Source organism: Accipiter gentilis, chromosome 7, assembly GCF_929443795.1.
Source record: "Accipiter gentilis chromosome 7, bAccGen1.1, whole genome shotgun sequence".
Lineage (NCBI taxonomy): Eukaryota > Metazoa > Chordata > Aves > Accipitriformes > Accipitridae > Astur > Astur gentilis.
In genome coordinates, this window is record NC_064886.1 from 5,500,769 (window position 1) to 5,515,766 (window position 14,998).

Here is a 14,998-nt window from a genome sequence, read left to right on the forward strand (position 1 = left end):
GAGGTGGCCTAAGAAAGAGGATTTTAAAATAGTAGTGTTCATGTACAGACTGATTTAACTATATAGTTTGTTTGTGGTCCTTCCCTTAACTTGGTAAATATTTATTTCTGTTTTATTTTTATGTTCTGCCAAGCTCTATTTCTGCAGTTCCGTTCTTTACGCTAGCATTAGTATATGAATACATAGTAACATGAACCAACTGGAGGAATGATTTGGTGAGAAGTAGTATTAAAGTGCAGTCATCATCCACAAGTTCTGGACGTGCCACCTTGCTTTCCCAAGTTGGTGTGTGTTGATTGGCAAAACACGTTAGAGCTGCTTAACTCTCCCCCACGGCTTCCTTATCTCCCATGTAGCCTACGTCACCCCAGGGTGTCCATTAGGTGCTCTTGCCCCCAGATTATCAACTCCTTAGATGAGTTAAGAGTTCATAGCCATCTCTTAATATATTCAATTGTCCCTATTTAGAAAGGTATCTCTAATAGTGTTTCTGCTTTCAAAGGAGAGTGGCTGGATGGGTTTTAAATTACTGTCCGGCTTGCTGAGCGTTCCCAGTCCTTCATTCAGCTAAGTTTTTTCAGTTGTATTCCCTGATTTCAGTATCAGTGTTGTAGTACGCTTTGTAATTGTCAAAGCCAAGATGCTAAGCATTTGGAATATGTAGCAAGTATGCTTTTGATAATTAATGCTGAATAACTTAAAAGATCAAGGTTTATACAGTTCCGATCTCAGTTAGAGTGTTGATACGAGTGTCTTTTTCTCCTTATGTATTTGCGCTTGCCAGTTTTGGGGATGCAACACCCTTGAACTCAGTTTGACAAGGCCACTATCCTGGCCTCCTTAAATTAATTCATTCTGCAGTAATAGAATTATTTCCTCACACTGAAACTTCAGTAAAACCTATGAATACCAGATGACGTTTTTCCAACTGACATTGGCTTTTACTTGGAATATTCCTTACCCTTAGGCCACTGTCTGCCACAGAGTTTCACATAAAGTTCCCATCAGTTCCAGCAGGACTCGTGGATACAAAACAGTAGAGTAAACTTTTGGCAGAATATTATGGCAGCCTGATGCAATTAAGCTGGTTTCATTTTAATCCCCTATTTTCAGGGGGTTTCAGTTTAGCCAAAATCACTTACTCAAAGCTGAGATGTGGCACGTTTGTTCTCCACTGGGAAGTATGCTTCTGTTTAATAATATTTTTATGAGATTGTATTTATGGAAATGGAAAGAAAAATGTCATGAAGCTAGTTTTGTTGCACTTTTTCTAAGGCTTTTGTACTTTGCATAGAGTTCTAGAATATGAACAAGTTGTTTGGGGAAGTCAAGGCTGAAAACCTACTCTGCCCCAGCATAGCAATGTATTGCGTGCATTTTCATTCTAGTGATATATGTATTATTTTAGTTGCATGTAACTAGTGTATTTATATGGTAGGTAGGAAGCCCGGTGGACACTTTCTGCTGCAGAGGAGCCATTGGCAGTCCTGGTTCCGCAGTTCATGAACTGACTTGTCTTGACAGTAGACTGCATTTGCAATAATGGAATAGTCAATTTTTGTTTCTGAACTCTTATTTCAACAAACGGGGAGGAAGAGGCTCTTTTTTCATTCCATTGTTGAAATTTCTCTGGAGGCTTTTACTGGTTTCCAATTATTGCATATGCTCAATTAGGATGATTACTTGGGAATCGGTTCAGTAAAGAGGACATATGTACACACAACATACTCAAGTAGTTAATCCTTGTAACTTACAACATTTCAGTTTGTTAGAAACTTTTGTTTTTACCTGTATTATAAGGTCAATTTAACTATTTTTAAGTAGCACTTTTATACATATCTGAAGGGTTTTTTTGAACAGAAATGTTTTTTCTGTATGTTATCTAATGGGAAGAAAGTATAACGCTACTAAACAAAGCATAGACTAGTTAGCCTCCAGACTGTAAGTTCACTTTAGGTCAGTAATGATCAAGAGTTGTTCAATGTACATGAAATAAATCAGTGAACCCTTTTAATATTGGACAACTCTCCAGATCAAAGTCAGAAGGGCATTAATCGGTACCCTCCAACTCTCGGATGAGGGTACTTTCAGTTCAGGTGTGAGGCAGAATTGACAGAACAATATGGTGAATTTTGGACTTCATGAAAGGACAGAATTTTGTTGATATCTCAGTCTAACTTCACAGCAGTATATTGGTTAAGGAGTAACCTTGTTTGAGATGACACTGCAGCCAGTAATAATATCTCCTAAATAGCTAATTTAAAGTTAATTTTCCGTGGCCTTTAAAGATAATGTAAAAACCAGTGATTCTTAAAAGCTCTTCTCATCCATCCAGCTTTTCTGATTTGTATTGGTTTTACACTCCCTTGAAACACAACTGTTAGACTTACCTAACAGTACCTGTATGGGTTTAGTAATTCTTGTTCTAGACAACAAGCACTTTTCTTTTTTCCAGAACCCTTTCAAATGGTTTACACACACACATTGACATATATGGACATTATACAGATAGAGAGAGGGTTTGCATAAATGAATATATATGTACGTGTATATATACACACATATATACATGTGTGTATACATATATGTACATCTGCAGGTTCTTAATGAAACTGAACATGTTTCAAGAAGTGCTTGCGTCTTGAATACTTAGGGTGGTGTATTAATGTATATATTTAAACGGTAAGGTGGAAAAAAACTTTTTGTTTGCTTCTGGTTAGAGCTGACAAATACAGGTTTGAGGAAAATTTGAAAGTATGTTCAAATTGTATTTCACCCTGTTCCTCGTTTGAAAGGCACAAGCTATTAATCATTGGAACTTAAAAGGTCAGCAAGCATATTTTAAGCTAAACCTTTTGGAGGACCAATATGCTTTTAGTTTGCAAGGACCACTAAAGATCTGGGCATTTACTTTCTCCATAATGTATTCTGTATGAGTATTTAGTATGTATGCCTTCAATTTGCCAATGTTGCCATGTTTTCTTCTTAATTATTCATTAAATAAAGATTGCAAATAGCAAAATGTGTGTTGATGTTTTCTTGAGTGAAGCCACTACAAAAGGAATATTTTAACACTATTTCTGGCACCGTGGTTTTTCAGGAGTAAATATTACAGGAAGTAGTTTGCGGAGGTTTATACGCTGCAGATGAGAAGGGCATGCAAATGATTTGCATGCAAATAAACTCATGTTTTTTTGGAAGCCATGTCTCTCTTGGTATACCAGCATACATTAGGGTATCTGCCCCCAAAGAGTTTTAAATTATAAGATGGTGAATACCCTGGATAAGAGGTACGTATGTATTTAAGGCATCTGCTTAGCCTGTATTGTCCTAGTCTTGAATATGAGTAACAGAGATGGGAATTGCAGAGAATACGTTCAATTTAGGCAACTTCCGTAATGCATTGCAGCATTTGAATTATTTAAATGTTACTTAACCCAACCCAAGTAAGGCAATGCATGTGTATGAGCTCCCCCCTCCCGGCCTCCAGCAACTGGGCTGGGGAGGGATTGGGGACTTAATTTTTATAACAGTTCAGAGTACTTAAAGTAGATGCCCAAAAATGAAATTTGCAGGTGAAAATAAAGACTAGAACACCTTAAATCTGATTTCATCTCAATCATCCTGGATGGTAACTGTTTTCAAATGCTGTCTTAGAGCTTTAGTTTCAAGTGCTCTGGAATAAATTGGATCCAGAGGTTTGGATTGGGCTCCTGTTTATTGCAAATGGTGTTCTTAAATGCACTGACTAGTATACGTATTTTAATTCTATCTCTTTCTTACATAATTTTTTTTAGATTTTGTGTGATGTTTTGTGACTGTTCAGCAATCCGGAAAAGTCTTTTGTCTCAGTAATGTTATTCTGCAAGAAAATGCCTCACTTCTCCTTTGTTGAGGTGAAATATTCTCCCTGAATTTGACTGGTTTAAGAAAACTCTTCTTAGTTCTCAGAATGGATTTATATCCTGGTTTTAAGCATGGATCTTCAGTTTTCATAATTCTTTTAAAAATAAATGTTTTAAAAGTGTAGTGTAGTAAACTCATGTCAGAAAATAGATGTTTTTCTTTTCTGTAGCAAGTGCATGACAGCATTGCAGAAGTGACTTGTACACCTGCACTTGGCAATCTGAAGGTCAAGACAGAAGCGGTGAGCCGGGCAGAGGCCAGGCTTGAGGTATGCTAGAACAGTAGTGTCTGCACAATCTGTAGAGCTGCAACTTTTCTTTCTCATATCCACTGAAATAATATTCCCTAAGCAAAGTTTTTTTCATGGATTGTCTTCCAAGCTGTCACTACAGAATTTTGTTAAACATGTGGAACTAGCTCCATAAGTGTGTTTAAGTTGACTATAATAAAATCACTTAAATAATTTTGAAGGATTTACCATAATGTAAAACAGCAGCTATATGGAATAGTTAAAACCTCAGAAGCAACAGCAATGTAATATTCCATTGTATTAAATCACAAAAGCTTATATTGGAGTCACGATTGTTCTGCAGTTAAATTCTATATAGGAACCAGGTTAACATTACAGAACTTTCAGCTAAAATTCTTATCATAAAGGCTTTCACAATTGCAGCTACTGTTAAGACTTTTAAAAAAAGAAGTCCTGAATTCTCTTGCCTTTCACATTGTTCACCCTCTCTTAGCTTCCTCACTTAGTGTTTTGTCTGCAGGGTTTTTTTCAGCACTATCTTTCCTTGGGCCCAGCATTTGTGTTCTCCTTGTTTCTTAAACTGGCGTTTTCTTTTTTGTCCTCAATACACAAAGCTGAGTGAGGTACAGAAATTCTTCTTTGAATTTATGTAGTGATGGTATTGTGGAAAGCTCCAGTACCTTCCATATGAATTTCTGCTTGATGCTGCAACCCAACACCTTGAACGGAGAAGCTGGCTCATTAGTGTCTCTATTCCTGGCAGCTCAAGATTAGAAGAGCATTTATGTTTAATTAAATGTTTTTAATTTGCTTCATTTGGATTAGAAAAGTTGCTTTGAAACTTTTCCCGTGCAAGTCTCTGTTTAGAAAAAATTTGTCTATTAATTTTTAAAAAAAGAAAAGTAGATAAGGGACTGATGCCATCGATCCTAATCCAAGTTAAGGTTTTTACTAGTCTTTCTCTGCCACTGCCCTCTGTATCACCATGGTTTAGCTGAACTCTGTTTGTAGAACTGAATTTCTCTATGCACAATGTAGACTTTTCTTAGATGTTCTTTGCCCTTCAGGATTTTCAGTTCTTTGGAACCTCCTTAATCGCATTATGAAAATAGGGTCGAACACAGTAGTGTCTTATCACGGTATTTTTACTGCTAGACATTTGCATTGATTATATAGTGTGAGGAAAGATCTGTGCTTCTCTCCAGTGCTGCGCATAGCTCACTCCCTTGTTTATGCTTCCTTTTCTTAAACCATTTTAGGCTCTTTCCTCACGCCAGAAGCCTAAAAGTTAAGCTCTTAAAAATGAAAGAAACTTGAGAAGGAGACATAACAGTCTGGAGACAACTTCACTGAGCTGTTGACAATATCATATTTTTCAAAAATAAATATACCACAGAGCACCGAAATGCCAGCGTGTTGAGTTAACGCCGTGTGTCTCTCTGGGGCCACGTTCACAGCCCATCAACTGCAATGGAGTAAAGCCCAGGGTAAAGCCTGCAGTGCACATAACCAGTGCTCTCTCTTGAAAAAGAAAATCACAACGTTGGAGGGTACGATCCTGAGGGGTGTTGAGCGTTGGCAGTTTTGCAGTGCAGGAGCTGTTAGGCGTTCAGTCCTTCAGAAAAATCTTTCCCCAAAATCGCTGCTCTAACAAAATAATATAGCTGGACTATCGTCCCAGCAGGGAAGAACCATAAAGGGAAGGCATGCTGCAGTTTTCCTCTTGGCCAGAGTTACAGATGTTATACAGGCATTGGAACAGGGTGCTAAAACACTAATTTAACTTCATAAACCTATGAAGTTCCACCATTTTGCATGAACATTTCCAGCACGCACTATTCCCTAGGAGGGAGTGGTGGGGAGCAGGGTCAGTAGCTACTTTTTATCTCCAGTTTGTGCTGGGACAGAACTTGGTTAATACACAATGTGTATTTTGTCAAGTTAAATAAGGATTGCCCTCTCATTGCTCCTTAGAATAAAATGAGAATAGTGTAAGTGAAGAAGAATCATCTGACTACTTCTGCTGGGCCTTGCAACTCCAACAGTTCATTTATTGTATAAAGGTAACTTCTATATATTACTATTATAGAAAATAAATAGCTGTTGCTCTGCAGCTCCCACATGATGATTCATGCTACCCGTTTTTCTTCTATTAATAGTCTAAAGAGAGTGCTTAAATTTAGATTGAACTCCATCTCATAGTCTGTCATGCTGAATAGCATTTAGAGAAATGAAGCCACAGTCTGTTTGGGCAGTGCCTTTTACGGAGAGTAGTCCCAACTCTTGACATGAAATTACTGAAAATCCTTCTTTCGTTCCTGACCTAAGTGCAAATGGCAGGATTTAAACAGTGTTGGGGATATGGTTTGCAATTCCTTGTGCACACAAATCTTAACTTGACTTTAGCTTGTTTTCCCTAAGCCTAGGTAAAAGTTGAACTCCTTCTATGCTGGAATTGAACAGTTTGTGAGAAGGCTTCGGTCTTCGACACACAGGAGCATCCTTCGTGAAGTTGCTAGCCATGGGCATTTCCAGCAAAATTTTGCGTGGGTAACTTTGTTAAAGGACACTCTCTTCAGAAAATCTAGCTGCTGGGGTTTTTTTCCCCAGTGCTGATTTTAGAATTGCTACCAAATATTTAATGTTGAACAATGTGAGAGAAATAATTACATATATGTACACAAATATGGATTTTTATTTATATGTATCTTTAATGTTGAAGGATTTGCTGTGTTTCCAAAGGACCTCAAGTAACCCTGGCTCCATCCCTTCTCTTAGACTAACACAAGTGCCTTTCACTGCTTTTGAGGAGATTCAGGCAGTATTTATAGGAATGGGATTACGTACGAGTCAGAACACATCATTTTAAGTGTCCTGTTTAACAACATTGCATATGAGTGCTAACGCAATACTCTGATGCTTGTTTGCAAAATATGCATCCCTTAAATGTAATTTTGCATATATCAGATGATTCAGTCTGGTTAGAAAGAAAAGTTTCATGACAGAGAACAGCTTCAAAACCGATAAGGAGTAATCTCTTTCTTAACGACAGAAATAATTTTTCTATTTAAAAACCCACTAATTCTTCCAGATTCTGTTCTAGACAAACTGATGATCATTTTCAGTCCACACAGAAACCTCAGTACGTAGGTATGATTTTCTTGCTATCTTGCGGCTTACCAGGGTGGCAGGCTGATTTTGGTTCTAGTCTTTATACGAGTCTGTTTTGTGTTTACAGTGGCATCACTGACGTGCCAAAGCAGACTGTTGCTCATGCAGTATCAGCAAAGAGAAGGGTGAGTTTCATGATAGGTCTCAAGTGTGAAGTTTTTATTTACTTTGCTCTCATCTTTTTGAAGGAAGCATTTCAAGGTTTATTCCACACACTCGTTCTAGAGTTTACTACTTGAGCTCAGATGCTAAGTCTGAGAAGTGCAAATAGTCTCATATCACTACTTTTCAGCTGCCCAAAATTCAGGAGCTTGGCTTGTTCATTTAGGACGTAGTTTACAGTATGTTACTGCAACTCTGCTCCTCAGGCATGAAAAAGCCTTTCTTGGCTGTACACAGGAGAATCAGAAAACTTAATTTCTTTCCTTCCAGTCCTGAGCTTTTTTCAGCTCGCAGCCTGAGCCAGCAGCCAGCTCTAAGTGTGTGGCAGTACCTTCCCCATAGCTGCTGAGGCTGCTGGAAGCTGCTTTGTTTCCAGGTAGTTTCAGCCTACTTCTTCATGTAGACCCTTCTTGAAGTGTATCTGGCCACAGCAGTCATAGTAATGCTGTTGTTTCCTTCATGAGCGGCTAAGAAGGGAAAGGAAGTTAGCGCTTTCTTGTACTGCTGCCCCTCCATATATCATAAACAAAAAGAAGAAGAAGAAAAAAAAAAAAGCTGATTGTATTCCTTACTGTCAATTTACTGTCATTGTTGGCCACTGCTAAGGGAGGGCGTAAGTACAAATATCTACAGGTAAGGACAATACACATTGAATATGCAGAGGAAGAAATACGATCTGAAGAACACTGCAGTTCTTATACCTGACAGAGACAATAGCATAAAAATAATAGAAAACCAATTAATTTCTTAATTCAAAAGAAGGGCAAAAGATCTCTTCAGAGCTTACTGTAGTAATGAAAGCTATCCTATCCAATAGCTAAATAGGACATAAAACAGCAGCTGCTCATTATAAACCCATTTACTTGTGCAGAAGTGAGAAATAAACATGCAAATATAATAAAGGAACTGGCTCAGTTGCTCTGGGAGGTGTTAATACTGATTTTTAACATCTTGAAACACTGCAGAATTCCCAACTGCACAAAGAAAATCAGTAGGTGACAATGGGGACCTGATACACCATCCAAACTGGAATGGCAGGTGAGAGAAGGAACCAGTGGTTCGGTGTTTTGGTAGTGGTATCAGAATGCTTTTATGGAAAAAAAAGTAATTTCTAAGAAACATTAGAAGCTTGTCCGGGTGCCATCATCAGCCATCCCTGTGAAAGCAGTCGGACATATGCTTTGGAACTTCTATGACTTGCTGATTTAAAATAAAATCAACATAGTCTACATAATCTTAAAACTGATTAGCTGCAAAAATCAAAGAAGAATTGTAACTTGGAAAACAAACATCCAGTGAAGCATTTCTGGGGTCCTTCAAAGATGTGTAGATCAACATCAGTGACTCGGAAAACTTTTAAGATGATGTGTTGAGGACGGGACGGTTGGAAGAAACCAGCCTGACAGCTTAATAAAGGGAGCTGACTGCAACAACTTTGTTTTTAATGTATTCAGGAACAAAATCATGTTTAGAAACTGCATCCCTGCTCCTTGAAAGTATTTTGATTCCCAGCTTTCATTGATTTCACGGGGAGAGAGTAATTTGGATGTCTTTGAGGATCGGGGCCAAACGTGAGAGGCAACCTCTACAATATAGGAAAAGCTGCCTTGGAATGGAGCAACGCTGAACAGATGCAGCAGATCCTGGCAGACAGCTAATTGCTACAGCATGACACTTGGCCCTCTAGTTCAAATGCAATTGCACAGCATAAAATTTCGTGGAGTATCACCTAGGAGTGGGAAAACACTACCTCTTGTACAGAGCAAAAGTGAGACCATGACACAAACAGTGCCCAATTCTGGTGTCAGCATTTTTTCAAAAAGCTCTGCCAAACTTCATGTAGGCAGGCAGCATTTCTAAATTTATCATTAGTGCAGCATGTTTTGATGAGGCTCCTAAATTTCTCATAGTCTCCCACTTTTGCTTTTTTTCTTGACTTGGCTAGTCCTTAAAATCTGTACATGTTACTGTGTGGTAGATTACTCCAGCCTTTTCTGTAACTTCCTGGGAAAAATGACTTTTTTTTTTTTTTTTTTTTTCCTCTCCCCGCAGGATTCCCACTGTGTTCGGAGCAGCGCTCTGGCCTCCACTCTATGTAATTCGTAGCTGCGTGGCTGGGGCAGCCCGTGTACCAGCCTGCTTTCCCGTCTGGGGTAAGAGTGGAGGATAGCACGGGTGCCAGGTGCTTCTGCCAGAGCTAAATTTTTAATGCTTGGATGCTCATAGGTTTTGAGGTCGGTGCCGAAGTGGCTGCCCCGATGCACCGAAAAAAAAGCATCATTCGTGCTTTTGCTGTCAGAGGCGGCTGGGTAAGCCAGTTGCCTGTGGGTCAGAGTAACATGCAATGCTTCTGGCAGATGCGGCGTGAGCAGAGCGTCTCTAGGGTTGGGAATCCTGAAACAAAAAACTTTGGGCGCTTGGCACAAGCATCCAAGCTGTGGCAGTCCCCTGTGCGGAGGAGCCTGGGCTGGCTGTCGTTGAAATGAATCGGTTTTTCATAGGCTGGGATCTGCCGTGGAGTTGGTGGGAAGCGTGGAGTCATGCTGGTGGTTTTTCATGTTTGTAATGTCCAACCAATAGGAACATGTAGATAAATTACTTGCTAAGACGTAACGTTAAAAAATAGAAATGCAAAAACTGAGAAGATATCCACAAAGAGCAGTGGGTTCAGATTCTTGAGAGGTTCTCTCCCCGCTTCAAAATTGCTATGAGATGAGTCACGGCTGTTCCCCAAGTCCGCTCACGCGGAGGAGCGGGAGTTGGCTGGGGACACGTGCGGCCCCAAGGGGGACGCCACCGCCGGCCTGACTTTGGGCAGGAAATGCACGTGTGCACACTGGTGGGATCCACAAAGACCTACTCGGTGGGAGATGTGAAACATCTGCGAGGTATTTCGTATCTTTGCCGAGAACTCTTGAACGCTTCCAGAGTAGTGATGCCCAGGGTTTCCTTTCCGTTAGTGGTGAGGACAGCTAAGCAGAGAAGAAGAAAGTGTAAGTCTCTCTCTGCTTGTGCAGCCTTTCGGGATGTCTCCGCATAGCACTGTACGGTGCCACTTGCTATAGCTGCAGGCTTCAACTCCCTGGGTGGCTTTTCCAGCCTGGAAAGAAGTAGGTGCTTAAAACAACGTCGGGAGAAAGCTTTCCTTTCCTTTTCCCCTCTCCTTTTGTGGTTTTTTGTTTTGTTTTGTTTTTTTTTTGTTTTTTTTTTTTGTGGTCGGGTGCCGATCAAGCACAGTAAAAATTCCCCCCGTTTCTGTCGCTTGCAGGTCCCTCAGGACAGCAGCCGGACTCCTCGAAGTAAGTGGCGCTCTCTCCTTCCCCCTCTTCGCGACACGCTGCCGCGGGCCGTCCTTGTCGGTCCGCCCCCGTCCATCCCCGCCCCGTCCCCCGGTGCCCGGTTCCCGTCGGGCCGCCAGGTAAACCCGGACCCCGGCTCTCCTCCACCCGCCGCTCAGCTCCGCCTCGCCGGGCTTCGCCGCCTCCTTTCCCGCTGAGGCCGGCGGACCGCGGCGGGGGTGGTGGGAAGGCCGCGGGGGGCCGTCGTCCGCCCTCCGCCGCTCCCGCCCCGGCGCCGCCCTCGCCGCCCTCCAGGGGGAGCCGGTGCCGCCGGGCTGCCCGCCGTCCTGCGGCGGAGGGCGCCGCGGGGCGGGAGCGGGGGCAGCGCCCGGCGGGGGCCGGCACCGCCACACGCCCTCCCGGGCGCGGTCCGGAGAGGAACGGAACGGAGCGGAGCGGAGCCGAGCCGGAGGAGCCGGAGCCCCGAGGGCAAGGTGAGCGATGCCGATGTCGGCGCGGCTGGTGAGGGGGGGGGGGGGGGGGGATGCAGCTCCCGGGGAGGAGCGGGGACAACCCACCCCCGGTGGCCCGGCCGGCGCCGGTGGTGGGAGCCGCCGCCGCGGGGGCAGCTCGACTTCTCTCGCGTCCTTCGCCACGGTCCCCGCTCCCTCTGCCGCTTCTGCCGCCAGTTTTCAAAGCGGCCGCCCGTGCTGCCACCTCCCCCGGCCCCAAGACGGAGGCGGTTTTTCTTTGCCACCGTTTTTCCCCTGCCCCGGCTCGGCTGGGTTTGGCCACCGCGGAGCCGGCGTTCTTCACGCCGGGGCTGATTCCCAACTGTCAGGCCGCCGACACACCCCCGCGCTCCGAGATGTTTGCTCCACGCATCTTCCTTCAAACATCAAGTGCTGGACTTTGCCCCAGCCCTCCGGCTGATATCTGTGCTTGCGCTTGATGATAAAATAGCGATTCCGCAGGAGCACCCTGCATCCTGTAAACTTCTCCGAAGTGTTTAACAAAGGAGATTCCTACGCGCTTCGCGGTCGCGCTAAGGGAAAAAGGGCTGGGAGCGAATAGACGGCGTTAAACCCGTGCGGTCTTACCCCGTTCCTTGCCCCTGAAAGCCCTCGCCCTGCCTCGTCCGTGCCAAGCGCCTGAAACTGTTTTTCAGCGGTGTCCCTTCTGCTGCGCTCGGTACCCAGCGAGTACGTCAGTGGAGCTGCCAGTCCCGGCGGGGCCTGGGAGCGCTGTGCTGGGAGGAGAGGGCAAATGAAGAAAAAGGGCAACAGGCTGCAAGGTTGTCTCATGGGCGAGAAGGCTTTCTGCCCTGATGGACAGGGCTCCAGGGCCCTGCCAAGGGTGACGTGCCCTCGCGGAGCTGCAGGCAGCCCATCCTGGAACGGTACGTGAGGCAGCAGGTGCGTTCCTGCTGTGTACCTGCGGTGCCCTCGTAGGGGATGCTCCTTTTCCTCGGCGCGGTCGTCTGCGCGGTCCAGGAGTCGCCCGCCCAGAAGCACCACGGTTGCTTTAACGCTCTTCTCTGTCCTGGCGCTGTATGAGCTTGGGCTGAGTTTGGAGCGCAGAGGTATCGCGGGCTTCGCTGTAGCTTGAAAGTAGTGGAGGTGGTCGAGCACCCTCTTCAAAACTGCCTTGGGCAGAGGGCCCACGGAGGAGACAGGGAGGGTTAACTTAAAGAGAACAACGTGACTCACTTAGTAAATAGCAGTTAATAGATTTGCCGTAACTACTTAAAATTATTTTCCGAAGCAGATGGTCAACTATTAGATAACTCGATCTTTGGATGTATTTGTTTTCAGATTTCTTATCAGGCTCGTAAGTCCCAGACCTGTGTAACTCAAGAACTGTAGTAATTGATAAATTCATTCTCCTGCACGAGAGAAACTAACAGAATGAAAGAAAACATGGCCAGCTCCTGCTGTTAGAGAGACATCCCCCAGAGCATATTGCCCAAGCGAAGTACAAAAAGATTAGATAAAGTGACCAACGGGGATGTGAGAAATATTTCAATTGAATTAGATCTGTGAAAGAAATACCTTAGTTCGAATCTCAATAAAAAAGTCAATGTAAATGTAATCGCATATTACAAAAATACTATGAAAATGAAATCTTGCCTAATGTGGCAAATGGATTAAATTCCGAATTAACCAGGGAAGCTACGAGTCTCTGAATTTGTAGAGAAAACACGTGGGTACAAACTGCAAGCACGTATGTGTGTATATAAAATAAAAAAGACCTATTCCAGGGGGCGGGGGGCGGGGGGAGAAGGCAAGCAGGTCTCCTTTTTAACGCTGTTCAGGTGATGAGTTTGTAATTTACGCATGCACGTAATCTGTCTTTCTTTCCATATGTATTTTTGTACATAAAAAATAGAATCAGCATCATCCTGTGCGGGGTCAGGGGATGTGAGCCCAGCAATGATGTTTTTAGCCTCTGTCCTTCTGTCAGTGGGTGCAAAAGGCACTAGAGATCTGAGCTGAGAAGCCTCCTGCCAGGTCTCCCATGTTTGCATTTCTATTTTTGCTGGTATTTTAATAGGATGTTTCCATAAGGGCTGCTGGCACTGTTGTGTTTGGATGTAATCAACTTCTGAAAGCTATTCATCTTTTTTGTTTAATCTTCAATAATGGATTTTATGTAGAGCCATGTGGTTAATCCCTCTCAAGAACTACTGGGAAAAGCTCAGTCCGGCAGGAGGTTTGGAGGGACTGGTTTGAATCTTCCCTCTTCCTTCAGCTGTGTTTCTCTGAAGGGTCTGGGCTGGCCGGCCAAGTACATCCCCTTCGATCCCGAGCCTGGCAGCTTTTCCCTCTGGTGTGGAGGGAAAACCTCCCCCTTTACCACTTCCCGTCTGCCCCAGTGACTGATGGCTGTATGATTTGTCGTCTATACAGGATGTTTAAGGCTTCACGGATTTTCCACCACAACACTTATTGTCACTATGCTTCAGCTCGTCGCTTTGGTTTGACATTTCCGCCCACGTTGTTACACGTGAGGTGGGACAAGGCGTAGCGTGGCTAAACTCTCTCTTAAGAGTTCCGCACAGCTGCGAGCGAGGTGTTTTCCACCCAAAGGCTGGTATCAGCGTCTCTCTTGGTGCCCTGTAAAGTTTGTCCTTGTCTTCAGCTTGAACGGATTTCTGTTCTTGTTCATTCTCTCTACCTGATCTGGATGGCGAATAACTCTCTAGGTCCTTCCCTATTGTGTGTTTTCCATCTGAAAATGGAGATGGGCTATTAAAGCTTTCTTTTTTGTTGGACTCTAAGCCAAAATCTAAGAGGTCTTGAGCTGTGTGTCAAGGAGTCAGGGAGGATTCTTACAAGTCAATGGAGAGCTCCTCCCTTTCATCGGGGTCTGGTATTTAGGACCAGAAGGCAAGGCTTGGTTGCCTCACGGCTCACCTTCAGGTTTTGCATCAGTGCACCTGAACAGCCTTGGTGAAGCTACTTGAACACAACGGCACCCGTTCCTTGCCTCTCTGCTCATTTTAAAAAGGCAGAGAAAGTTGCCTGCCTAATGAGATGCTCGTGTAGCTGAATACTGCGGGTTGGTCTGTTGGGTGTGCAGAACCGGCAGCAATCTGCCTTGGGAGGGCAAGAGGATCTGGGCATATACGCAGAAGGTGGCTTAACCTCGGAAGGCTTCAGTTTCCTCTCTAGAATTGGAAGATGCCTCTCCCCTCGCAAGGGTTGCCTCTGTGTCAGGAGTAATTATTGGTTGTATTGCACTTTTTTTTTCTGAAGTAAATCTCTGTAGATCAGAATGGACAGATGGCATATACAGCTCTCAATTATGGAAAATATCCTCAGGAGGTACTTCGAGGTCACCTAATCCATGCCTCTGCCCAAAGGCAGGATCAGCTATGCTTTTGCCATTCATGACAGCTATTTCTCCACCCTGCTCCTAAAAACCTGTGGTGGAGACTCCTTACTTTCCTGGCGTGCAGGAGACGCCCTGATGTCCAGCTTCAACCTCCTTTGCTGTAACTCGTGCCTCATTGCGAGCACGGTGGGCAACTCGCAGAGGATCAGCAAGGAGTATTTAGAAGTGCTTCAGCAAATGCAGGTGTTTGGTAAATGTGAGTGGATAAAGGCGTGATCTCTTTCACTCCTCAGCTTGTGTTCTGTAAGGCGCCAGTCACGTGAAACCTGGCTACCTTGCGCCTGGTACGGCTGGAGATCCTCAGCAGCATGGGAGGGATGGGGTAGGTAGGTTG

The 14,998-nt window shown here is 43.9% G+C and overlaps 1 protein-coding gene across 18 annotated transcripts in view; it reads left to right on the forward strand.

The window, feature by feature from the left end:
* The first annotated feature begins 10,354 nt into the window (after window positions 1–10,354).
* ADORA2A (adenosine A2a receptor) overlaps window positions 10,355–14,998 on the forward strand; it is a 54,236-nt gene continuing 49,592 nt past the window's right edge. For 16 of the 18 annotated variants that reach the window (XR_007506843.1, XR_007506846.1, XR_007506847.1 and 13 more), the window contains exon 1: window positions 11,145–11,261. The gene's annotated coding sequence lies outside the window, so the exon portion shown is untranslated. Of the gene's footprint in view, window positions 10,378–10,757; window positions 10,789–11,144; window positions 11,262–11,935; window positions 12,167–14,998 lie in introns of those variants that run through there. The other 2 variants (XR_007506837.1, XR_007506836.1) reach the window with 2 other exon arrangements.